We start from the raw sequence: 27,482 nt of genomic DNA, 5'->3' as shown, positions 1-27,482 counted from the left end.
ACCTGTGGGAAGACTCTATACTGTCAGGACTTGGCCTAACGTTCTGGATCAGATTAGATCTCTGTTCTTATAGAATCTTGGGGTCCCTGCATCTCCTCCCATCTACGATACTGCCACACTTCCTTCTATTCCACCATAGCAAGGCTAACCTCTAGTTTGGTGCTACTTTATCCCAAGCAAACATTAACACTTCTACATTCTATACACCATGAAGCTAATATGAATGGAGAGATTATGTACCTATCTCAAGACAAACTCCAGCTCCAAAACTGTGATTTTGGCCCTGAAACCAAAAAATCAATCAAGATTCAGCTGAAAGTTTTGCACAAAAGTAGAGAATCTTTTTAGTTATAAAGGCCATCTACTTAAAAGAGGTTAAAGCCAACCCCACCTCCAGCTCCAAATACAGACACATTTCTGAAAAGTCATTCATGTTGCTTTTGGACATGGAGCATTTCACAAAGAAAAATCTTAAAAATGATTTTAAGGATTAATACAAAAAGAATATATAAACATATTTGATTAATACCAATATTTTAAAATATTCTTCAGTTCTACATTGCGACACCACTGGGGGCTGAGGCTGAGGGAGCAGAGACTTAGTCTGGAATATCTTCTTGCTCTCATTTCAGCCTCAACATAACCCAGTTAGTGTCTTCTTTTTCCCAAAGGGAAACTGAAAATCAGAAAGATTAAATAGTTTATTTCATCTTTGTCCAAGGTCTATGCTTGTCCAAGGTCACCCAGCTTGGAAGTGTTGGGCCTTAGGTCTAAATCCAGGTCTGTGCTGGTACAGGTACTTCCCAGAATAATACGAGGTGCTAGTTTCACACTGCTTCCCCAAATAAATGGCCAGTGACACCTCCTATCGGCTTCTTAGTAGGGTCTTCACCTGGCCCTGAGATTCTAACACTTGGGCCTTTAATCCTTCAGAGTTCTGCTCTGAATAAGATGGTTCCAGGGGCAGATAGGGGCATGAGGGGGGTGGGAGTGGGAGGCAAGGGTCTCTCATCAATGACAACTGTGAGCAGGACCATGGGGACCAGTAAACGCAAGCTAAGGATCTGAACTGAGTTTCTTCACTGGTTCTAAACAGAAACTCAACACGTAGACATTGAGTATAACCATTTATTCTGTGTAAACAAAAGAAAAATCTAAAGGATATGACTTTTAGAATGAAAATTATTGGTGACTGGAGGACTAGGTGACTTAACTTTTACATCCCATCTAATTACATATTAGAATATGTGGTTTGGGTCAGTAGCACGGCCCAAATCTCTTTGTCAGGACTTTCTTATCCACTCCCCCAGAAAACCAACATGTTGCCGGCAGCACTTTCTCGGCCTGTCAAGCTCAGAGAGAGAGGGCAACTTGAGCCTTCCACCTGGAAGCAGCTTTTGGTTGGAAGGTGAACTTTGCTGCCGGGTTACTAAGGAATTCAATCAGAGGTCACAAGGGAGGGTGGGGGAAGGGCGGGGCGAGGAGATGGCAGTCCTGAAGCACTTTTACTCCTGGACCCAATGCTGTCAAAACACAGATGGGGAAAGGAATAAAATTACAATTCTGCTTCTAGATTCTGTTCCAAATATAAAGAAGGGAAACGGCTCTTCTCCACTTAGTTTTTGCTTCATCGTTTTCACATTTGGGAGAAGAAAACCCAACAACAGTTATAATTTTAAGCTTTCATTAAGTGCCTGCTCCATTTGATGAGGTTCTCACTTAGCATCATCCTACCGCAAGTCGTCTCTGTAATAAAATCAGCGGGTAAATTCTGAGTAAGGCACTGTGGCCAGTAACGCAGATTTCCAGGAGGTCTTGCTCTCCGACCTCTGGGCTGCAGTCCAACCTGCTTCTCACATCAGGCTTAAATACTCTCCTGAGACTCTCACTGTAAAGCTCAGCCCAGGACCCTCTGCCTCTCCCAGCCCCTTAAACGTGGCTTATTTCCTTTTCCAGAGTAGACACTCAATAAGTGGTTAAATTGAACATACACAGCTTGTTACCCTAGCATGGATGGCATATACCGATAATTTGTGTTCTATTTTAAGTTAAAGCTCACCTCCACCAGCTTCCTGCTTTCTGTGGGTGACGGGTGTGCACCTTTGACCTTGCACAGCTGGGAGCTTTCCTACAAGACACTCGCTCCTGGCATTCACTTAGCCAGTGTTCCCCCAAACTCTGATATTTGTGTACCTACCTTGTGATTTTTATCATATTCATGTGCCACCTGTATGGTTATTTAATATTTTTACATTCATTTATTTAAATAAGCTTGTTATGAAAGGAAACATGAATGTCATAAATAACCAACATCGTTTACCATGATTAATCAAATTAAATATATTTTAATAAAGTAAATAAGACCAGCGATATTCCAACTAAAAACATCGTGTCTGTCAACAGTAATCTGGGTATCCTAATTTGGGAAACAATACAAATTATTGTCCTATTTACGTGAAATGTACCCTTTTACAAACTTCCATCCTTGAAGGAACTTTCCCCTTCTTTCTCTCTAGAGGCTTCTGGAATTCTACTCATGAACCTCACCCAGGTACAAAAAAACTGAGGGTTGAAACTCATGTAATTGAAAAAGGGCCAACAAAATGTCTTAGCACTAAAATTCTAAGTTCTTTCTGAGATTTGGGAAAGCAACATGAGGTTCAAGTTTCAGCTTAATTTTAAATACACAGAAAGGCTCATGGAGGAAAAAATAAAAAAGAAAGGTACTTTTTTAGGAGCCAGGAGGGAACAGAGGCCAAAGCAAAATAAATCCTTTCCAAGTGATAGACCAAGGACATCTAAACAGAAAGCCAATTGTTCTAAAGTTTATTACAATCTCTAGTAGAGACCGCCTCCCTGAGAGCCAAAGCGAGAAGCTGATAAAGCTTCTGAGATGGGCAGAGCCATCTTTAGTACACAGTGATGTTTTCTAAAACCATCTGTGAGAAGTCATTGTTTTTTTTAGCTCAGTTTTGCAGAATATAAACAGAACAAAATGTAAATCAGAACAAAAATGGGAACACATTTCTGGACATTGGTCACATGTTCTAAAGGATCCATGAGACCAATGGGCTTAGAAGAGAGTATGGATATACTGATGTGACCCACAAGTTGGCTCTATAAGCAACTTTTTTTCCTTATTTTTCTTGTTCCTTGAAATTGTTGGAGCCTAAAACAGAGCACACTGTAGGAACCCAATAAATATTTATTGACTAAAATGAACAGGATGACTGTTTTGGAAAAGAATAGAAAGTGGGCTTGCCTGGCCAAGAGAAGGCTCAGAACTGATTGGGTAAATCTGAGTACACAAGGCTACCTCACACAGAAGCAGGCACCCTGCCACGTGCCCTTTCTGACCAGGACACTTGAGACCCAACGCCAATTCACAGAGGGAAGCTCAGGTCCTTGTACCAGGGTTTCCTGGTAGTGGAGACAGATGAGTTAAGAAAATTCCTTTTGGAATCTTTAAGCAGGAGTGGTTCTCAGCAGCATGGAGGGCCAAGAGTGCTGAGACTCTCCCTGGTCCCCTCTAACTTGCAGCTGCCCCTGGGCAGCAGCCACGCCATACAATGGGAGTTTCTGTACTTGCAAGTGCTGCAATCTTGGAACTTGTTATTTTAAAGGTACCAATTTATGAGAGAATCTGGCTAGTGTTGGGTAAAATTCCAAATGATTCTTTGCTGCTGTGGTTGAATGGTTGCGTCCTCCCAAAATTCAACCTAATGAACAGAAAACCTAATGACTCAGGTGATGGTAACAGGAGGGCCTTTGGGGGTGATTAAATCATGAGGATGGAACCCTCGTGAATGGGATTAGTGTGCTTATTATATAGAGAACCCTAAAGATTCCATCAAAAAACTATTAGAGTTGGGCTGTCCCAGTGGCTCAGGTGGTTAGAGCTCCGTGCTCCTAACTCCGAAGGCTGCCGGTTTGATTCCCACATGGGCCAGTGGGCTCTCAACCACAAGGTTGCCAGTTCAATTCCTTGAGTCCCACAAGGGATGGTGGGCAGTGCCCCCTGCAACTAAGATTGAACACGGCACCTTGAGCTGAGCTGCCACTGAGCTCCCGAATGGTTCAGTTGGTTGGAGCGTGTCCTCTCAACCACAAAGGTTGCCAGTTCGACTCCCGCAAGGGATGGTGGGCTGCGCTCCCTGCAACTAGCAACAGCAACTGGACCTGGAGCTGAGCTGCGCCCTCCACAACTAAGACTGAAAGGACAACTTGAAGCTGAACGGCACCCTCCACAACTAAGATTGAAAGGACAACAATTTGACTTGGAAAAAAGCCCTGGAAGTACACACTATTCCCCAATAAAGTCCTGTTCCCCTTCCCCAATAAAATCTAAAAAAAAAAAATATAAAAAACTATTAGAGTTGATAAATGAATTCAGTAAAGTAGCAGGATACAAAATTAATATTCAGAAATTGATTGCCTTTTTATACACCAATAATAAACTGTCAGAAAGAGAAATTAAGAAAACAATCCTATTTGCAACTGCATGAAAAGAATAAAATGCCTAGGAATAAATTTAACCAAGGAGGTAAAAGACTTGTACTCAGAAAATTATAAGACACTGAAGAAAGAAAGTGAAGAAATTACAATTAAATGGAAACACATACTATGATCAAAGATAGGAAGAATTAAGGTTGTTAAAATATCCATACTACCAAAGCAATCTATAGATTCAGTGCAATCCCTAGCAAAATACCAATGACACTTTTCACAGAACTAGAACAAATAATCTTAAAATGTATGCTGAATAGCCACAGCAATTTGAGAAAGAAGAACAAAACTGCAGGTATCACATTACCTGATATCAAACTATACTACGAGGCCATAGTAATCAAAACAGCATGGTACTGGCATAAAAACAGACACATAGATCAATGGAACAAAATAAAGAGCCCAGATATAAATGCATACCTATAGGATCATTTAATCTATGACAAAGGAAGTAAGAACATACAATGGGGTAAAGACAGTCTATTCAAAAAATGGTGCTGGGAAAACTAAACAGATATGTACAAAAAAATAAAACTGGACCACCTTCTTACACCATATATAAGAATAGATTCAAAATGGATTAAAGACTTAAAAGTAAGACCCGAAACCTTAAAACTCCTAAAAAAAAACATAAAACATAGGCAATAAATGCTCTGACATTGCTCTTAGTGATATTTTTTCTGATCTATCTCCTTGGGCAAAGGAAACAAAAAACAAACAAACAAACAAACAAATAGGACTACATTAAACTAAAAAGTTTTTGCAACAAAGGAAACCATCAACAAAACTAAAAGACAGCCTACTGAATAGAAGAAGATATTTGCAAATGATATCTCTGACAAGGAGTTAATATCCAAAATTTATTTTAAAAACTCTACAACTCCACATCAAAGAAACAAACAATCCAACTGAAAAATGGGCAGAGGACCTAAATAGACATTTCTACAAAGATGACATACAGATAGCCAATAGACATATGAAAAGATGCTCAATGTTGCTAATCAAGAAATACAAACTAAAACCACAATGAGATATCACCTTACATCTATCAGAATGGCTACCATCAATAAATTAACAAACAACAAGTGCTGACGAGGATGTGGAGAAAAGGGAACCACTGGTGGGATTGCAAATTGGTGCAGCCACTATAGAAAACAGTTTGGAGGTTCCTTAAAAAATTAAAAACAGAACTACCTCATGACCCCAGTAATTCCACTTCTAGGTGTTTATCTTAAGAAATCCACAACATTAATCAGAAAAGATATATGCACCCCTGTGTTCACTGCAGCACTATTTACAATAGCCAAGACATGGAAGCAACCCAAGTGCCCATCAATAGAAGATTGGATAAAGAAGAAGTGGTACATATATACAATGGAATATTACGCAGCCATAAAAAAAGAATGTAATCTTACCATTTATAACAACATGGATGGGCCTACAGGGTATTTTGCTAGGTGAAATAAGTCAGACTGAGAAAGACAGATACCAAATGATCTCACTTATATGTGGAATCTAAAGAACAAACAAACAAACAAAACAGAAACAGACTCATAGATACAGAGACAAAGTGATGGTTGCCAGAGGGGAGAGGGGTTGCGGAGCTGGGTGAAAAAGGTGTAGCGATTAAGAAGTACAAATTTGTTGTTACAAAATAATCACGGGAATGCAAAGTACAGCATAAGGAATATAGTCAATAATGTTGCAACAAGTATGTATAGTGCTAGGTGGGTACTAGACTAATCGGGGGATCACTGCATAAATAATATAAATATCTATCCATTATGCTGTACACCTGCAACTAACATAAGATAATATTGAATTTCAACTGTAACTAAAAAAAATAAACAAGTTTTTAAAAAGAATGCATAGGTTAAGTAATAGCAAGATACTGACAAGGTTATAGTAACCACTTAAAATTCAGGCCATATTACTTCTGCCTTTCTTTCTCTATCCCAGTAGGCTTCTGACTCCCAGGCCAACTTGTCCAACTCATTACACAGTTCTAACATCACTTTTTCCATGAATCCCTCTGAATTCCCAGGTAGAGACTCAGTCTCTTCTTTCTATTACTACTATATCTTTACATACCATTATTACTGCATTTGTCATGATGTTTACATGTCTTCTGACTAGTGTGTCATTTCCTTTAGATCAGGAACTCTTTTCTCTACTTTTGAACCCTAGCATGTTGGGCAATACCTGCCACAGAGTAGGTGCTCAATAAATGTCTAAATATTGGAAGAATGTCCTAATACCACTTTCCTTAGCACTCATCTAACCACCACACAGCCTTGGAATCTTTCCTACCATTTAAATCAGACAGTCCTTTCCCCAAATAAATTAAATATACTGTCCCCCTTTAATTCTCCTCTGCACCCCCAAATCAACAAACAACTTTGTGCCTATGCAACTCTCCAGTTCTATCAAATGATCTTCATTATGGCTTCATCCTCTGAGAGAAAGAAATTGCTTTTCTGTTGTACAGCTGTGAATCAGTAAGTTCACAATCCAACGCAGGACAGGCCGTCATTCCAATTACTATTTATTGAGCAAATGTTGAGTGCCTAGGTTGGGGGCATGTGTCTCTACCCAAGTGGGGAAGGCCAACACCCCGGTTGCCTTTCTTCAGGCCAAGGTCCCTTCCAGCCCCAGTCTCCCCAGATCCATGAGCTCCAGAATGACTAAGACCAGAAGATTTGGGTAAGATTTTTTCCAATGTGTCTTACAGATATCCAAAAGAGTTTCTTAAGTATGTATTATTTAATTTCCAAGAAACAGTTAATATCTGTTTGTGGGAAGATGTTTTCAAACTGGCTGGACTCCCCTCTGCCGGGTGGATTAAAATGATCAGGATGACCGTATCTTCCAGGTGCCCAGGACCAGCCTAGTTTACACCTGTCATCCTGAGGTAATTATCTATAGTAGCATTTTTCATTCTCAAAAGTGTCCTGGTGTGGACAATAAAGTATATGGTCATCCTCAGTATAACTCTGCAAGTTGGGGTTGCGAGAGACGTCACAGCCTCCTTTGGCCTTATAACTCGAATTTACTGCTTAAACATACAGCCCAAGGTAAGAAAATTCATAACCGCCACCTTAACAAAAAAAACAGCTTTTCAGTAAGACAATTATTAAGAGTTGCTAACATGTTTCTTATATCGGGAGAATGTAGTTTTGACCTTGCTATAAAACCAGCTGAACAACAGAACCCAACCAGTTGCTTTGTTACAGAAAGTGGGAAAATGTATTCAAAAGAGGTCAACTAAAAGAAATCTGCATATGAGATAGCTGTTATCTGTATTAATTATATCTCCAATGACCTACTTATGGTGGGGGGCAGAGGGGAACTTTTCACCAAAAGCCAATCTGATGTCTCTTCTAAGGCTGTAGTTAAGCATATAAAAGAAATTCTATTGTTATTTTTTCTAAAAAAGGCGGTAAATAAGCTCTTTCTTTTCTTGTTTTATCAACACTGGCATGCTTTGCTGTGGTAACAACAAGGGCTAGTCCCCCAAGGTGTGGGGAAGCAAAGGAGAACGATTTGAGCATTATTCTCATCTTACCCCAGGATATAGACGTGTTCCTATGGCCTTTTCTTTGGAATGATGGAGAAGGCAGTAATGCAAATAATTACAGCCAGGCACTCCATTTGGGGTTGAGTGTTGTTTTTTCCTGAGAGCTAAAGGGCCTATCCTTGCTGGAATCACAGATTTTTAATACCCTAGTCAACTGCGTGACCTTAGACAAATTACTTAAACTCTCTGAAACTCAGTTTCCTCATCAATTAAATAGGCAGAATAATACCCATCCCATCATCACTTGTTGTGAAAATTAAAATCACTTTAATTCTAAAAAGTACTATTCAAATATTAATTATTGTTACAAGTGATAAGAAAAATAACTGGAAATGTCATGGTTTAAGAGACTGAATGTATTTGAGAGACAAGATTAGCAACAGGAATTACATAACCTTTGAGACCAGGAACTTAGTGGTATTTCTAATAATGGGGACATTAGGAAGTGGTGCCTGTGTTTGTTTCCTAGGCTCCTATAATAAAGTACCACCAACTGAATGCCTTAAAACAATAGAAATTTATTCTTTCACTGAGGCTCTGAGGGACAATCTGTTCCTTGCTTCTCTCCTAGCTTCTGGTGGTTGCTGACAATCCTTGATGTTCCTCAGCCTGTGGCAACATAACTCCAATCTGCGTGTTTTTCTTCATATGGCTATCATTCCTCTGTGTGTGTCTGTGTCCAAATTTTATCATCTTGTAAGAACACCAGTCATATTGGATTGAGGGCCCTCCCTAATCCAGTATGACATCTTAACTTGATTTTATCTGCAAAGAAGCTCACATTCACAGATTCCAAATTCATCATGAATTGGGGGCACTCTAGTCAACCCCGTACTGTGCGTGTTTGGGAAAGGCGATTGCAGGCTCAACACTCAGAGAAACTTGATATAATAATTTTTGGTAGGATTTTTACAGGAAAGCAAAGAATAGGGGATTCCTACACATTTTCTAAATATATCAAACTTTTTCAACTTCCAACATGAGGGACAAGGTTTCCACTTGTTTTAATCACCATTTGGATTATTACTAGGATGCTAAAGAGTTTTCTCATTACAACTTTTCCCCACACTTATTTTCTGTGTGAAGGAACTCCCTTAACTAAAGTTATTCTTTAGGGAATATAGTCAATAATATTGTAATAACCTGTATGATGTCAGGTGGGAACTAGACATATTAGGGGGATCACTTTGTAAGTTATATAAATGTCTAATCACTATGCTGTACCCATGAAACTAATATAATATTTTATGTCAACTGTAATTGAAAAATAAAGTTTTTGTAAATAAAATAAAGTTACTGGATTAAGAGTAAATGTGGGTGAGCAATTAAGTTTCTGCAGCAGTGTAGCCATATTAGTTTAATTTCATCAGCAACAACCCCAGAAGTTTAGACTCAGGGGTCTCATTCCCATTTTATTTGGTCAGTACTTTGTTCAACTTTTTTATTTTTCATTTGAATTTGCTGATTCACTAATTCCACACAAACCCTCTCACATTCTATCTGTAGTTCTCATGGTCCTCTATCAGGTCCAGTCACACATTTATGGTACCTGCTGAAGCCCTGGAAGCTTTGTCAGCCCTAAACAACATGATCTCTAACACCATGTGGCCGTGAAACCATCCCTCCTCCACCAACTAGGACCATTACTCAGTTTCATCCAAAATTCCCTTACCCTACAATTATGAGCGAACTAGTTTCCCTTATTAATCAGTTATTTTGTAATTATCCTCAGTTCAGTTTTTGTCTCCCCCACAACTAAATTAAAAATAGCTTTGTATTCTGTATCCTCCCACAACACCTAGCCTAACAATCTGCACAAAACAGACATTCAGATGTGTGCTGACTGAAAATGAAAGGGCTGACGAGACAACACCGAGCAATTATTCCCATTTTCTAGGGCTCAACACAGTGCTACCCTCAGAGTTGGACAAAGGAGCTTCAAACTTTAGAGGGCATCGTTCTGGCCCTCTTTCATGTCTCCCCACCCAGTTGAGCAATGAGGCTATAGGGCAGAAGGGACATGCCCACTTGTAGTTCCTGTCCTCTCCCTAGCTTCAAGACCATGCTCCAGGCACTTTGAGAACCTAGAATGTCATTGCCCAAATGGCACCAAGTACACTTCCAGGGCCTATATGGACCCTTCTCCAATCCACCCTCCTGAAGGCGAAGATGCCACTGGTATGTACATCCCTAGGTCTGAAGGGTAGCGAAGAGACAGATGTTTGTGAGGGGGTGTGGACAAAGCTTGGATGTGCTGGCCTGAGGGCTTGTAATGCCCTTTGCATTGTGGGTGGAAGGTGGTGGTGACTAGAGGACAGCAGTCAGGGGCTTCCATTTATACTCTTGCCTGTGCCCTGCAAATGTTAAGTGCCTCCCCAGCTCAATATGCACTCAGGATTAAAGAGATCAATCTCAATGGCAAAAATCACTTATTTCTCACTTTTACCCAGGACATGCCTTCCCAGCCTGAGTATATTTTGGTATAAATCTATCCAGTAGAGAAACATCAGACTTGTACTTATTTGCTAAAAGGATGACAGATTGAAACAGGGAATATTTGTTTTCACCCAGAGTCTTTAAGAACTGAAGAAAACTTTGAAAGCACATAAGAATGGCACATATTATTGGCTAAATATGCTAAGATTCTTCTGAGTTAGCCAGTGTTACTGGACCAGCCATATTACCCAGGACAATCAGAAGTGATGTCATGTGATCACATTCAAATCAATATTTCCCTTGAAATAATCATCATCATAGTACACATCTAGGTTACAAATACTCATATGTGCATTATCATAATATGCATTATTTAAATTAGGCACTACAGTGTCAAAATCAATTCAACAATACTAATTTAAAATGCGTTTAAAATATCTTTGAAGTTACCATTAAATCACACACACACACACTATATATATATATATATATATATATATATATATATATATATATATATATATTTATATATATATTCTCCTATAATCTAATCATTATCTACACTTTGAAATCCAAACAGAAGCTAATAGGACATGGAAATGAGATGGCCTTGGCAGGATTTTGCTGAAGTCTAGTTATCCAGAGGAGAAACAAGATGCGTTATAGGCTACAGTGTGCATATTAAAATGGTCACTTCCATATTCACTCTCATATACTGGAAATTTAGTTACATTATGTCTCAAGATCAGACTTGAGATTTTCCCTTACTGGTTATGATACTGTGGGCTTAATTCCTTTTTTAAATCCTGTATGGAAGTGAAAATTCAGATGAAGACAGTGAATATTTCCATGTCTGCTTAGTCTTCCCCTGCCCCTACCCGCATCCAACATATGTGGATGAATTTTTTTCCACTATAGACTTAAGGGGAAAAAATTCAACCTCTTTGGCAGACTAGCTAAGAATTTTCATTAAACTTTATGCAGAACTTAATGTGCCTGCAAATCAACCACAATCCAAATCAAGAATCCTTGACTAATGTTCTTTGACACAGTTTGACATACATTCTCTAGATTTTCCTTCCCTCCTCTCTCTCTCCTGATTCTATTTCAAATTCTGAATTTTCTCACATTCCTGGAGGATTCAATTTCCATTCATCTACTGATTAATTTACAATCTAAACTCTGTCCTGCAGGTAAGCAGGGTCTTTAACTTTCTTCATCTGGATCATGATACCTGGTCAAACAGTGGCTGATGTAAACTCACCCTCTATCCATCCCAGCCTCCCCACTTCCTCCATGAAGTACATCTGTGGCAGACACCAGCCTAGTCAAGAGACTAGAACAACTGGGATCTCATCACAGACATACATGCATACTCACCCACCCACCCTATCCAGTGATCCCAAATCACCAGATCATCAGGTACTGAAGCTGCTCCCAAGACTGAAGCTGAAGCCCTCTTTCATAGACCCCTCCCTGCTTCTACGTCTGGTCAATTCCAGCCCTACAGGAGAAAATATAGTGAAAAATGCGGGAAAAGGACTATTCTCCTACCAGATCTGAGCAGCATCTTTGGGAAACAAATAAGAAAAAGGAGTTGGTGCTATGCTCTTTGTTTTTCTAAAAAGCCTATCATTTTCATTTTATTGGCTTATTTCATAAAAAATATCTGCAATAATTTTAGAGCGGCAGTATTTGCAATATAACCTAAATATAAAGAAATCCAATACAAGCAATCAATTATTTCCAAAAAAAGTTCTAAAATAAAATAGAAAGAACCTATAATATCCAGATTCTGGGGGAATATTTATTTACATTTTTGCTTTTTTTAGTTATTTTCGTGGGGAGCTAGTGGTGAAAAGTGAAGGAAATGGGAAGGCCTTGAGAGATTGAGAGATGAGCACATCTCCCATTTCCCTAGCGATGACATGACCTGCTGGAAAAGCACATTTCAAGAAAAAAGGCTTATCAAGTCCCCAATTAGTTTTACGGAAGCTAACAATTCTCATACATCATTCAGAGGAGCTGTATAAAGATTTACTATTAACGAAATGGCGAAATCTCAATTATTGGTCCTGTTTGTTGTTTTTCCTCCTTGAACTCAACTCTTGGATATGGCAAGGCCCCTCAGTTTGTACCTCTAAGACTATGCAAGAGACAGAGAGAGGGAGAGAGTAAGGCAAGGATTATTTACCAAGAACCTGTGTGCCAGGGACCACACCTACCATTTTCATAAATGGAATCTCAATAAATAGTGTTGGGACTAAAACCTTAAATGTATGGGAAAAAAATCAGATCTGTATGGCACATCACAATAAATTCACCCTATCCCAGATGAGTTGAAGGTTTACATGAAAAAAAAAATTTTAAATGATCAATATACTTCAAGAAAATAAAGGTAAATATTTGTTCAATATTGCATTGGGAAAATTCAGACTATTTTCATATAAACAACATGTAAACTACACCAGGAAAAACAAAAAAACAAAAAACAAAGCCCTTCCTAGGGAAAATCTATTCCAACAAAAAATTTATATTTTTCACTGAAAGAGCTATTGCAAATTAATTTTTAAAAGACATCAATAGAAGAGAAAACATGGAAAGTATAAAAAAGACAATTAACAGAAAGATAATACAAGTATGCATATGAAAAATATTTGGCCTCACTATAATAAAAGACTGCAAATTAAAATGATGAAATACTGTATTCCATCCATGAGAAGGGCAAAATTGACAGAAATTCCACTGCTAGTAGGAACGTAACAAAATAGAGAACTATTCCAGTTCATTCCTGCAGCACCTGTGCACAGCAACAGGAAAGTCAATATGACAGTTTGTATCAATATCATTCAAAATGTGCTATTACATCATCCAGAAATTCCAGTTCTAGGATATAGAATCTAAAGAAATTGTTGGACAGGTGGCCAAAGACATATGTAATGGGACAGTGATCATAATGTTATTATACACAACAGCAAAAAAATAAAATTAAATGTAGAGTGGTAGGAGATGAAATCAGTTAGTTATGTTGACTCTATACAATGAAAATATACCATGACCAAGCAAATCAATGCAGATGAGTATTTACTGACATGAAATGATGTTTCTAGTATAGTAAATGAGAAAGTCATGCCATAAAATCTACCTTGTCATAGGAGGGACTATAGTAAAGGTTAAGAGGGATCTCTGTGCTCAAATTCTAGGTCTGTCACTCACCAGCTGCCTAACCTTGAGCCTCAATGGCCTCCTCTGGAAAATGGGAATGATCATAGTACAAGCACTGAGACCAGTGCTTAGCCCATAGAAAACAGTAAGTGTTAGTGTTACTTAAAGGTGAAAGTTATCTGGATTACTTTTATGCCTGCGTACGAATGCCCACACATATGCTTTCAAGTGAAATTAGTCACCAAATGTTAATAATGGTACTTGCTGGGTAGTAGGGATACAGTGTTTGTTTTATTATGTGTGTATAAACAGGTAAAGAAAATCCTATGCACATTTGGTTACGAGCATATCATAGCTATTAGTTGTCAAAGTTTAAACCTAAGTGTTTTTGCTAAATTATTTTTTAAAGTTTTAGTATCAATTTTACTGTCACAAAGAGCAGGAATACAGACTGTTCCATTTCCTCCCTATTCTCAGTATCAGAACTTCATATCCTGTAGGCTATTCTAATACTAAAGTTATCCATTTTATATGAATTTTAAAATGATATTAACTATTAATACTTTGCTGAAAAAAATTTCAGATCCCCAAGATAATTGTGTCAAAACATTCCCCGACAAGACTTTTTGGCTGAAAGGTCTACATTTATAAAATGAAGAATTGAGGCACATTATTTTTCCTTCCTAAATCTGCAGAAAAATATGAGCATCCTGCTCTCAGTTGCTCACAGACGTGGAGCTTATTACCTGATGCTGGAGGCCAAACTGGGATCTCATTTCTACTTTATACTTAAATTACATGTTTTTGTGGCCAATTTTTCTTTTTTAAAATGCAAATGTAAAAGTGATACTTTTTATCCATCTGACTAGCAAAAATTAAAGTCAGATAATAAAATGTTGGTGAATGTGTAGGAAGTTGAAATTTTCATATGTTGCTGTTGGGAACAATAAATTAGTCCAGATGCTTTGGGGAGACTCTGGCAGTATTTTTTAAAATAAAAAATATGCATATCCAAGGTTGGTATTATATGATACTATGGAATTATTTAGTGCCTTTGTAAAGAGACTCCAGAGAGCTTGACTCCCTCTTCTGCCACGTGAGGACACAATGAGAAGGTGGCTGCCTATGAACCAGGAAGCGGGCCTTCACCAGACACAGAATCTGCAGGCGTCTTGATCTTGGACTTCCTAGCCTCCAAAACAGTGAGAAATAAATTTGTTGTTCATAAGCCACCCAGTGTATAGTATTCTGTTATAGCACCCTGAATGGAGAGAGAGAGATAGAGGGGAGAGAGACAGAGAGAATGTATGATGAAATTAAATAATTGTATCATTTAGGTAAATGGAAAGCAGGTTATTATTGTATTGTTTGAAAATTATCAAAACAGAGTTGAAAAAAAAGTGGCACACCTTCATGTGCACAAGGCAACATGCATCACTGCACCATCATTTATAACTGTAAAGAACTGACAATGGCCCAAATGGCCAACCAACTACATGTTGGATAAAAATGTCTTTACAGCAATGAAAAGGAGTGAACTGAATGTGGAATACAGCTACTTAGATGGATCTTATAAAGCGGTGCTGAATAAAAAACAAATGAAAGCAGGTTGCCAAATGAGTTTTACATCCTGTCTATTTAAACGTTCATTTTTAAGCACACAGAGAAGGTGTTGTTTCATAGTTGCATAGCTATGAAAGATATGGAGAATGGATTCAAAGAAGTCACGGCAGATACATACTCACAGGATGGATGCTAATGGGGTGGGAGTAGGGGATCATGGGGAAAAGCAGGGGCCATGTCAAACCTTACAGATAATACTGGTGAAAGCAATCTAATTCTCAGCCACACATCTGGGGAAGGTGTTTTTTGTTGTTGTTGCTGTTGTTTGTTTGTTTTAACTCAATGGATCAAATGTTTTAGAAGGAAATAAAATGGATTCATCAGAAAACTGAATCATTCCAGGCTACCACCAAGGCAGCACACTGCATCTCCATGTGTATGTTAGCAAATCCCAGGGAACCCCGCTTTCCTCTTCTTCGCAGCCCCAGCCAGGCACAGCTATGTGCACTGAGCTCTCCCCGTTCTTTCTCCTAACCAATCCCAGGCTTCCCAAATCAGAAGCTGGGCTGGAAATTGCCTTATACGTGACTAATATGCCACACACACATCCCACAGTTCCCTTTTCCTTTTCCTTATGGTCAAGCAGGCTCTTCAAGGCCATGACCCTCTCTCAGCCCTTCATTCAGAGGTGGGTGATGGCCAGTGCAGAAGTAAACCAGTGGGGTGGGGATGCCCCTTCACAGCAGCCCACCCTGTGCCTGAGGGCAAGGAGGCATGCAACACATGTATATACTGAACAAGTGCACGAGTGAATGAGTGGACGTGAGAAAGAAAAGGATGAGAAACAGAAAAATAGAAAGAAAAAAAGCAACCGACTCAGTGGAACTAGGATGAGTTGGCAGAGCCAACCACATCTCCCAGATTTATTATACGCAAGAGCGATTCTGGCCCACTGGGCCAATAACCAGAACATGGTGCATATCAACAAAATCGGTCAAGTCAGAGAAGACCACCTTGCTCTTTCCAATGTTTTTATGTTCTAGGGGAACTACAGACATTGTGTTAAGCTCTCTCACTCCCACAATTACCCAAACAGTATTTCATTAAGAACAACATATTGGTTAACAGAGAATAGAATGGCCCACATTAGGGAACCTTTTGGCAGGGGATGAAACCATCTTTTCAAAGAGTAACAAAATAATGATGGCAAAACAAGAGTGGGTCAGGATAAATGGTACAAAGGAATATGCTAAGTTTAAAACTGTTCCTCCTCCAGTGGAACGAGGGTACAGTGGTTAATAGATGATTCTTCCATGGGAGAAAATGGTACCATAGAAGGGAAAGTTACCTTTAGCTTTCATCACTAAACTGGACAATCCCTATTCAAAAATGAAGCGGCAAAAAGAAATTCCTCATAAAACCAGGGTACCATTATTACATGAGCAATTGTTAATATTTTTGAGGAAGAAATCAGAAGGGACCTTAGGAATTATCTTACCCACCCACCATTTGGCCAATGAGCTTAGAAAGCTAAATGTCTTCCCTGAGGCCTTATAACAATTTAGAACTGCAGCCCAAGAATCCAAATCTCATATTTTCTGCATGGTACCACCTCATTCTTTCCTTCACAATTATCCACCCTCTGAAATTTGTTTCCCAGTCTCTGAGGCTTCTGTTAGGAAATCTTTTTTTCAAATTATTCTTAAGATGGTGAGGATATTTGAATATAGATTGGACATTCTACAATATGGAAGTGTTATTAATACTCTTAAGTGTGAGGTGGGGAAGGGCATAAAAGAGAGCCACCAAGCTAGAGTAAGGGATTTATTCTAGGAAGCAGAAAATAGAATGAAAAAGGGAAGCTGAAATCTAACGGTAAAGAGGAAGCGGTCTGAAAACTGAAAAGGGTCTACTAGGGTGTGGCAAAAGTCCCGTGTACCAGAAAGTTCCCATTAGTTATTAAATTCAGCTGAAAAATAAACAACAAAAAATTCAATACTTGTTTCATGCTTGATTCAATCAATATTTTCAATCATTCTTGATATTATAACCTACATTTTTAAAATATAAAATCAAATAAATTTGTTTACAATTTTTGTTTTATTTTTCAAAACGAAGTCCCTATTAAGTCACCCTCAACCCCAGTATATTGACTGTGAAATATTAGGCCCCACTCTAAGTGGGCTCACTTTAGTCTTTTCCTTAATTGGTCATCTTCAGATCATGTGGCCTCCTGTAGGTCTTAACTAGTTTATTCCAGCCCCAGCTAGAATTAGTCCTCAGTATCAGACTTCTACGCTTCTGGAAGCAAACATGGGTACCTGCAAGGAAACGTCCAGCAACTTCAGAGTCTATATCAAACCAATCTGGCATTTGGGTTGTTCACACAAATGCAGTAATTCAGGGACAAGGGATTAAAGTATCAACCTCTCACCAGGTACTATTGCCCAGCAAATGTAAACTCAGGGACTAAAACTCATGGAGCTTGGAAATGCTGTCATCTCAACAATGGAACCTAATGTAGATCCTTTGTTCTCTTCTGAGCTCATACTGTATATTATCATTAGGAGGGAGGTACTGAATCAGTTTCCTTCGGATGTGAGTATTTCCATGGTGACAAGAATGTGTGCCTTTAAACTAAACTCTAGGGCAAATGAACAGAGCATTCAGTACACCAGGCAATTTCTAGATATCTTCAAAGCCTAGGAAAAGACAAATAACGGCCATAAGTCTTGCCAACCATTGATTTGTCTCATTTCTAAGCCATAGGGAGGCCAATGAGGGAGAAATTTCAGAGAACTGCATCCCAAACCAATATTGATCATAGATCCAGTGTAAAATATGCCTGATTTTCAGAGGGGCTTATCTTGTCAAATGAAATTATGTAGGCTTCACCCAGAATGGGACTGAAACTGTGACTGTCATGCATTCAGGCAGGACAGAGCAATAGGAAAAACTTTTTTTTTTTAAACAAGATCTTTCCAATCAGTCCAATTGAAATAGTGCTTTCTAAATACCAAGGATGGTTTATCTCATGTTTTCAAATGGTGACGATAATCTCATGAATCTGAGTGAATACTTTATAAAGTCTATAATCCCTTCTTTTGTGAACTACCTATTAGACAATTTTCTATGGAGTGCAACTTTGGGTCTTGCTGCCATATATGTCCATGTATTAGAGTTTATCTAGAATTACTTTAAAGACAGACCAGCACTACTTTTATAGACTCTCTTGGCCAAATTTGACGTGAAGCTGGATGGCCACAGATTAGGAAGAGTCTTATCAGGAACTACAATTTTCACAAAACTATGTCAAATCCATTCCTCAACTCAATTGATCTATTTCAACTTTAAAATATAGATCTGCTTTTATTCGACAACAGAAAACCCTCACCAGACAATATGCTTCAAAGTACCTTCCATCAGATCCTTATCAAAATCCTTTTTTTGAGAAATGTCCACAGATAATCGTTTGAAGGACACACAGTCTACCCCTCCACCTATGTTCAAGGTTTACAATCCTGGCCACACTTTAGAATCATCTGAAGACCCTAAGATAGGAGCCCCACCCCCAGGATTTTGATTCAGTTGATGCAAGGTGGGGTCCAGGCAGGATATTTTTAGAAAACTCCCCTCGTGATTCTAAGGTACAGCCCATCTGCACCCAGAGGCTGTCCAGACGGTTAGACCTAATGAACTCACATTTTAAAGCACTTATTATTATACATGAATATATTTCTCCTTACTTAAAAAGTTAAAACATTATAGTTAAATCCTACCTCAGCCACCTCCACTGCTCCCCACAATCCCAGTCCTCTCTCAATGAGAAGTATTTTCCCAGAACCTTTTCTATTTATTTACATTCCAAGGCAGTACTTCTCTGCCTCATTATTAGTATTATTTTTAACTTTTTAAATTTTATTGGAGAACAGTGTGTTTCTCCAGGACCCATAAGCTCCAAGTCATTGTCCTTCAATCTAGTTGTGGAGGGCGCAGCTCAGCTCCAAGTCCAGTCACTGTTTTCAATCTTTAGTTGCAGGGGGAGCAGCCCACCATCCCATGTGGGAATCCAACCGGCAACCCTGTTGCTCAGAGGTCTCGCTCTAACCAACTGAGCCATCCGGCCGCCACCTCTGCCTCATTATTTTTAACTGCTACATAGTATGAACATGCCATAGTTATTTTTAAAAGCTATTCCTCTAACTCTACGCCATCCAGTACGGTAGCTGCTAGCTGCATTGGCTATTGAATACTTCAGTGAGGCTGGTATGAACTTAGATATGCTGTAAGTGTAAAATACACACCAGATTTTGAATATTTACTACTAGGAAAAAAGAATATAAAATATCTCAAGAATTTTTTATTTTGATTACATGTTGAAATGATAATATGTTGGATATATTGAATTAAATAAAATACAACATTAAAACCAATTTCACCTGTTTCTTTTTACTTTTATAATGCAATGATTAGAAAATATAAAATTACTCATGTGGCTCCCATTATATGTCTATTGAATGGCTCTGTTCTAAATGATGGACATTTAGAATATTTGTAGTTCATTTGGCATTGCAAAAAAAGCGCCCCAGTGGACATTTTTCTACATCAGTGGTTCTCAACTGGGGGCAATTTTGCCCCCTACCTGAGGGGACATTTGGCAATATCTGAACACAATTTTGGATGTCACAACTGGCATACAGTGGGTAGAAACCAGGATGCTGCTAAACATCCTGCAACGTACAGCACAGCCCTCCCACAACAAAGAATTATGTGGAGCGAAATATCAATCAATAGTGTTGAGGCTGAGAAACCTAGTTATGTATGAATCTTTGTCCACATGTGGGAGTATTTCTCAAAGGTAGATCTTAAGTCAGGGAATTATCGGTGCTTTTGAAATTTTTATAGATATCACCAAACTGCTCTCCAGAATGCATATGCCAGTTTCCTCATCCATTAGCAGTACGTGAGAATATTCAAATTAATCATTAAAGAACAAATAAATCCTGTCTAGAAAAGTTCAAAAGGTCTCAAAACGTTCACTAAATCGTCTGAGTTCTTACTATCATCAACAGGAGTGACAATAGAACTGTAAGTCCCAGAGTTGTAAATAATATTTGGAGGTTTAATGTCTCCTACTTTTAAAAATTTGTCTTAAACATAATTCATTTGGGGTTCTAACATTGTCAATTTTTAACTAACTAGACTAATTAACTAGTATATCTCTTTGCTTTTCAACTGTGGTCAAAATTTGAATCTTGGGAGTGTGAGCTGCAAGTCTCAAATACTATGCTATTTTTTTTTTTTAATTGTGTTTGTCTTACACCCAGGGTCCTAAAGCATTGTCTGTTTTCTGAGCAAAGGCTGCCCTTGGCATGACCTTCAAGGGTAGTAACTGATAATACAAGTCATGTGCCAGGGCTAGGTGTTTGTTATATTAGTTAGAGATGATCCTGCCAAACAAATCAGCAAATATAAATACATTACAGATCTAAATCTGTTATGGAAATCCATAGCTGAAATTTATATGAAATGCATTGCTCCCATATTTGCATTTTACCTAGTCTTTTTTTAGGAAGCAAGGTTATTTACCTTCTCCTTCAATTTCCATATTTACAAAAATGCAAATTGTAGCAAACATGGTTCATGTTTCAAGTTTTTTACATGACAAATTAAATGTAAGGTACTCTGCAGTCATAACGCTTTTTAGGAGAATTGTGACTCTTATAAGCTTCCTCTGTTGTGAACTCCTAATAAAAAACTAATTTTAACTTTCTTCCTGCAGTGATTTTGAATCATGAATTCATTCTCAGCATGAGAGCATGTGAAAGGAGGTGAGTGCTAGAAACAATTACAATTTGTTCTGACTAGTCACCATTTCCCCCTACATGTTTAAAAATATGTTTTGTGGGGCCATTTCCAGAGTACAAATTTTCAAATTATGGCCAGCAAAAGCTGTTATGAACTTTACCATGTCTTGATCTAAACTGATATTTATAGATTTTCATATTTTGGCCTAAAAGATTCTAGATAATAAAAGAAAGAAGAGGGGGAGGAGGAGGAGGAAGAAGACAAGGAAGAAAAATTAAAGGCTGGACTGTAAACTCCCTGAGGAAAGAGAATTCTCTTTCTTGTTTATCAGTCTATCCACAGCCGCTAGCACACGTCCTGGAACATCTAGCATAATTCAAGTGCTTGATTAAAGAATGTAAGATGAAGTACAGTTACTCAGCTAAAAATGCATGCAGGTTAGACCAAAATTTTGATTTGGAAGCGCAAATGAGGACTTGGCAAAGCTGTGAGTACTAGAAAGTCTGGTGGCAGGTGGGCAGAGCCCCTCTCAACAGTCATCCTGAGGAAGAAATGCCAGCCATGCCTTTCTGGGGTGTACAAAGTGGGCAAGAGATGGTGAAGTCTCTCAGAATCTGTCTCGTTCTGTGCCCACGTGTCCTTTGCAGCAAGCTGAGGAGCAAACATGGCTGCCCCCAGCAAACCTGCTTTGGCTGGCCTAGTGGAGGTAGAAAGATGCAAGTTAAGCATCAAAGTTACCCTTCAGAACCTTTATGGGATTCAATTTCGAAAAGGACTGTCATACCACTTCTGAGATCAGCAAGGGTCTCTCGGCTACTTGATAGTTTCAGGTGAAACTCCAAATCAGACAAGTCTGCCAATGCCCAGGCAGAAAGAACCTTCTATTTATCCAAGCCTTGATGAGGAATCTGAGTCCCACAGGCTCACCCTCTTATTCTATGAAAAGGCTCTAATGCCCCTTATGCATTTTAAGCTGAATGCTTAACCTCATGTATCTCTTTTGCCTGTTTTTTTTCAATGGTGTAGAAAAACAAATGTTTCCTCCCTGCAGATGGTGGCTTGGCCTTACTCTTGCTATTAACATCTTCTGAAACATGCTCCAGCCATGCTCTTTCCTCGATCCTGGCTGTGAGGTGGTAACCAACAAAAGAGGCCAAGAGATCATGGTCCTGTTAGCACAGCGGTACAGAGATCATTGGCACTTGAGCTACTAAGATGGCACAACTTGGAAAGGGAAACACATTACCAGATGTGGCCTGGAAGGTACTGATGCAACAGCAAGTCCTCTCCACAGCTAGAGGGACCAGAGTTGTCGTGCCCAACGGGTTTCCTGAGTACCTACTATACGTCAGGTCCTGTAAAATGGCTATAAACAAGATGGACCTGGTCCCTGCTCCCCAGGAGCTTAGAGAATGGTGAGGGAGAGATAACTCAATAAGAGACCATTTCAGAGTATAGAAGATGGGGGTCAGTCCAAGGAGGGTTTAAGGCAGGGGGAATTAAGGTTCAAGGCTACCTTCGGACTTTGGTTTCTCCCCTGGGTTCAGTGGATTTGAAGGTCCCTGTGTCTGGCTGCAAAAGAAGCCAGACTGAAAGAAGAGACATCTTCTGAAGTGAAATGTATGTTTTTTCTTTACATAAATCACACAGGGGGAAATGTCCATAAATTTTAGGACCGAGAATTTTATACTGATGAGCTTTTGTTTCGTTATTGTTTGCTTATTTGGGGGAAGTTGTTGCTCTCTTTAAAGTAGTCAAATAAATATATATATGTGCTTAATTCTAAACCAATTACCTCCCAAATTTTTAATAACTTTGTTGTGATATAATCTATATATTGCATAGTTTACCAATTTAAGGTGTACAATTTAATGGTTTTTACTATATTTATTGAATTGTGCAATCATTAACATAATCTCGTTTTAGAACATTTTTGTCATCCTAAAAAGAAAACTTGCACCCAATTAACAGCTCTTCCCCATCCCACTATCCCAGCCCAGGTAAACACTAGTCTGCTTTCTGTCTCTGGAGATTTGCCAATTCTGGACATTTCAGTGAGATCATGTAATATGTGGTCTTTTGTGACTGGCTTCTTTCACTTAGTGTAACGTTTTTTGTTGTTGTTTTTTTTGAAGTTCATATGCTGTAGCATGCATCAGGACTTCATTCCTTTTTATTGCTAAATAATGCTCTATTAAATGGCTACACCACATTTTTTTCATTCAGCTGGTAGAAATTTGGGTTGTTTGGACTTTTTGGCTATTATGAGTATTACTGCTATAAAAATTCATGCACAAGTTTTGTGTGGACATATGTTTCAATTCTCTTGGATGGATACCTAGGAGTAGATTGGCTGAGTGATATGGTAGCTCTATGTTTAACCTTTGGTTGAACTGACAAAGTATATTCTAAAGTGGCTGCATCATTTTACATTTCCACTAGCAACATATCAGCTCTCAAATTTAAATGTTTCTGAAATAAGGCTATAATTTATAATCCAAGTGCATGTTTAATATAGTGCATTCTTTAATAGCTGTTCGTTGTTAAATTAACGGTACACCACTAATTAGTAGCATCTAGGATAATAGAAATGTAATAATAAGTTATTTACTGAACCCCAACTAAGTAGTAGGCACTCCTTTAACGCTCATTGATTCTGTAATAGAGGTATTAGCTTAATTTACAGATGAGGAAACTGAGTTTCAAAAAATGGGCTATAATTATATGGCTACCATCCCTGCACAATGGTCACATTAGCATTTGAGCTTGGAAAATATTTTGGGGTAAGTGGGATTTAAGGGGGGCTTTGTTTGGCAGGTGTGGGTAGAACAATGGTAGAGCAATGCTCTAAGACTAAGCCATCCAATTTGGCAGCGACTAGTCACCTCTGGCTACTGAGCACACATTGGGAAGTGCTATAAATACATACTGGATTGCAAAGACTTAGTACAAAAAAATGTAAAATATCTCATTAACAATGTTTATATTGAGTATATGTTGAAATGATAGTATTTTAGATATATTGGGTTAAATAAAATATATTACACCTAAAGATCAAGAGAAGCCCCCTCAGCCCCAAATTCTCCACACTCATAAAAATGCCAGCATTTTTACAATATAATACCCAGGCCACTTCCCCGCACATAAAGGGAAATTGAGAAATTGAGTCATATGCATAAAACTGATACTAGAAAAACTCCTCGCAATAGAGGCAAGGGCAGAAGCTTGGGGGAAAAACATTGGTAAAAAAGGCAAGGAGCCAATGCAGGATCTTGTAATGCAAGAGTGCAGGAAAATTGAGAAATGAGGCTGCCTGGTGAGTTAAGACAGTGTCAAGAAGGAGGAGGGAAAACCAGTGGTGCCAAATGCGGAGAGGAAATGGAAATAAAGATGAGACAGTGCTTTTAATTTGGTCAGTAGGCAGTTACCCCAGGCCTCAAAAAGCAGTATCGACACAGTGGCTGGAACAGAAGGAAGCAACGGGTGTGGGTGGCAAACATGGACGTATCTGGGTGTTTTGGAAGAAAAATGGAGATGATTGGTTGTTTGACGAGAGACGCAGATCAAAGGAATTTCTTTTCAGCAACAGAGCCATTTAGAAGTCAGACAGAAGAGTGATTCTAAAGATCAAGGCAAGAAGAAGAACCAATGAAGGAGCAGGGTTTGGGAATGATGATGATCACAGATGGAGCCTTTGATAAGGTAAGGGGAGCTGATGTTCACCAGAGGTTAAGAGTGGTACTCATTTAAGCCATGGAGCTATTTCGGAGCAAAGGTGCCTGAGGACATGTAAGAAGGTTTGGTCCTGTTGATGATGGATTGAGAGTCCCCATGAATGGTGTTGAGTGGCAGGGAGAGCCTGGCTGCTATGGGACTCCGATAAACGCCGTCTCAGAAGTGGGCCCAACACCCAAGTTACCCAGGGTTACCCAGTTCTAGGTGCAAAAAAGTGCCCACAGAATGTTGAAGAAGTGAAGCCTTACTAAGACTCTAGAACGGGTACAGGGAAAAGTGAAACCAAAACTAGAAGGCAGACTGGTAGACTAGGCAGCTGCTACCCCAAAAATTATTGCACAGGACAAAGGCCAGTCTGTCCCACTTAAGTATTAAAGCAGCTAATAGTTGAATGAAAAACAGTGATTTTGTCATGTATATTTATACACAGCAGTATAGTCATTTAAATCAATAGTAAGTCTTATGTTAATTTATGAGTGGGAAAAGACATAGAAATATTAAGAGTAATACAGTAACTATTTTCCTTCATCCCTTTTGCTTTTCAATTCCATCATTCATTCATTTAACCTGTGTGGTGTTCCTGTAATATGCCAGGTTCTGGAGAATGGGCATATGGAGAATATGAGAGAGGAAAAAAAGTAGAATGCACATTTTATTTAACCTGAAACTAAACCTCTATCTTGGTAATTCAAATTCAATGAGTTTGAGGCCGTGTTTATAGACAAGCCAAGAAAATAGTCATTGGTCCTCTCTTTAGGGGCCTGGAGGAAGGTCACAGATGGACTGTCAGAAGTCAGAAGTCCTTGACTTAATGCTAGATGTCCCATGATAGGAGAATCTGTTTTCATGCCGAACACGTGTACACTGTAGAAATGTTGGTATTGTAGCAACATTGAGTAACAATCAAAAGAGAGTAGTGGCTGAGACCAAAGGACTTAGAGGGGAGCCATGTGAATTAGAAAGCCCATAAAAATTACGTAGGTTAAGCAAAAAATCAGGTTATTTGGGAAACTACCATTGGTCTTCATTGGCAGTGCATGATATTTTGGCCAGCAAGTGATAAGGAATTGAAAAAGGAACAATCATAGTAACAATAGAATGTTTCACAAGAAAAAAAAAAAGAACAAGGGGAAGAAACAGACCCAAACTGTAGAGAGGAAAGATTATAAAATGTGTCTGTGAAAGTATTTAGACTGGGAAACATATCAAAAAATAAAAATAAAAAATCCAGACAAATCTTACATTTTTCCCCCTCTCTTGGATCGGCCCTACCTTTTGACATCTCTCTCTTCCCACCTCTCTTTCCTTCGTAAAATAAAACATACACACATATCTATGAGTATATGTACACACATTATATATATATATCATAGTTCTACAGATTATGTAATGATACACTAATTCCAAGTTTACCCCAAAAGATATTTTAGAAGAGGCAGCTTTGTTTCAATGTGCTGTAAACTAAAAATAATTATATCAGAATCACAATCTGTAATTAAAAACTGAAATTAACTAGCTACAAATACAAAATCAAATTAGTTTGAATTAGCCAATGTAATGGAGTCTATCAAAAAATTAAATATTTTACAGAAATAATTAGCCTAAAAGGCATCCCATGCCTTCAAAAGATTGCAAAAACCTGCCATGTGTTTACTGGAGATGCTGCATATTTTCAACGAGGTCAGACAAGGTCCAACTAGAAAGGTGAACACAGGATTCTTCCGAATGCTTTTGGGTCATGATTTAATGAGCATAGCAATAATTTGCTGAATGTCCCACTGGTGGCTTCATGGAGATATTGCAGGTAGATAAGCACAGGTCTGTTATAGGTATAAACCATGAATAATAAGCCCACAGCACAGTCAGTGCTAAATAAATACTTAGTGATGTCATTTCAGCCAAAATTAGACTACAGGATACTTTAATTCCTGCTTGAAAATTATTTTTGTCAAACCTTGAAAATTTCCAGAGAATAAGTTGAACTTTTCTCTGTAAAGAATGTTGGGATTGCAGGAGAGGACAGCATCAATAGTGAAGATCTAGGTTTTAGTTTCCATTGGGATAGAATCGTCCTATGCTCGAGGAATTGAATATAAATAAGCTGGGTCCATTTCTCAGGACATCTGCAGGTTCTGTAATGGAGTGAAGAAGGAATGAGGGACAGCAAAGCATGAGCAGTAGAATAAGGAAGATCTTTCATCAAAACCTCTAAGAGAATAGGATGCTTGACATCAGTTGAAGAACCATCACAGTTCAAAGACAGTCATGGCCCAAAACAACTACTGTGCTTCCCCGAAAATAAGACCTAACCGGAAAATAAGCCCTAGCATGATTTTTCAGGATGGCATCCCATAAACATAAGCCCTAATGCGTCTTTTGGAGCAAACCTTAAGATAAGACCCGGTCTTATTTTCGGGGAAACATGGTAGACTTTTTGTACCATTTAGTACCACCATTTGTTTGTTTGCTTGTTTGTTTGTTTGTTTGTTTCAACATATGTCTGCCTCTCTGTGGTTATTAGACCAGAGGTTGGGGTTTATTTGGGGGCTGGCACGCTACTAGTTCCACCTCAGTGACAAAGGGAACCAGGAGGGAATACAGCACACAGTCAACTTAGCAAAAGAGAGAACCTGCAGGACACACAGGGGAGCAAGTTGCCTCTGAATATAAACAAGGGCATGGTGCTAAAACT

General features: G+C 38.7%; 1 protein-coding gene across 1 annotated transcript in view; it reads right to left on the bottom strand.

The window, feature by feature from the left end:
- Positions 1-27,482, bottom strand: part of LOC109449920 (guanine nucleotide-binding protein subunit alpha-14) — a 157,000-nt gene that overhangs the window by 74,898 nt on the left and 54,620 nt on the right. The gene's annotated exons all lie outside the window — the stretch shown is intronic.

The sequence above is a fragment of the Rhinolophus sinicus genome, chromosome 16 (genome assembly GCF_057876585.1).
Source record: "Rhinolophus sinicus isolate RSI-liver-muscle chromosome 16, RSI-T2T, whole genome shotgun sequence".
NCBI lineage: Eukaryota > Metazoa > Chordata > Mammalia > Chiroptera > Rhinolophidae > Rhinolophus > Rhinolophus sinicus.
The sequence above is the reverse complement of the archived record's forward strand: the minus strand, read 5'-3'. Positions and strand labels throughout refer to the sequence as shown.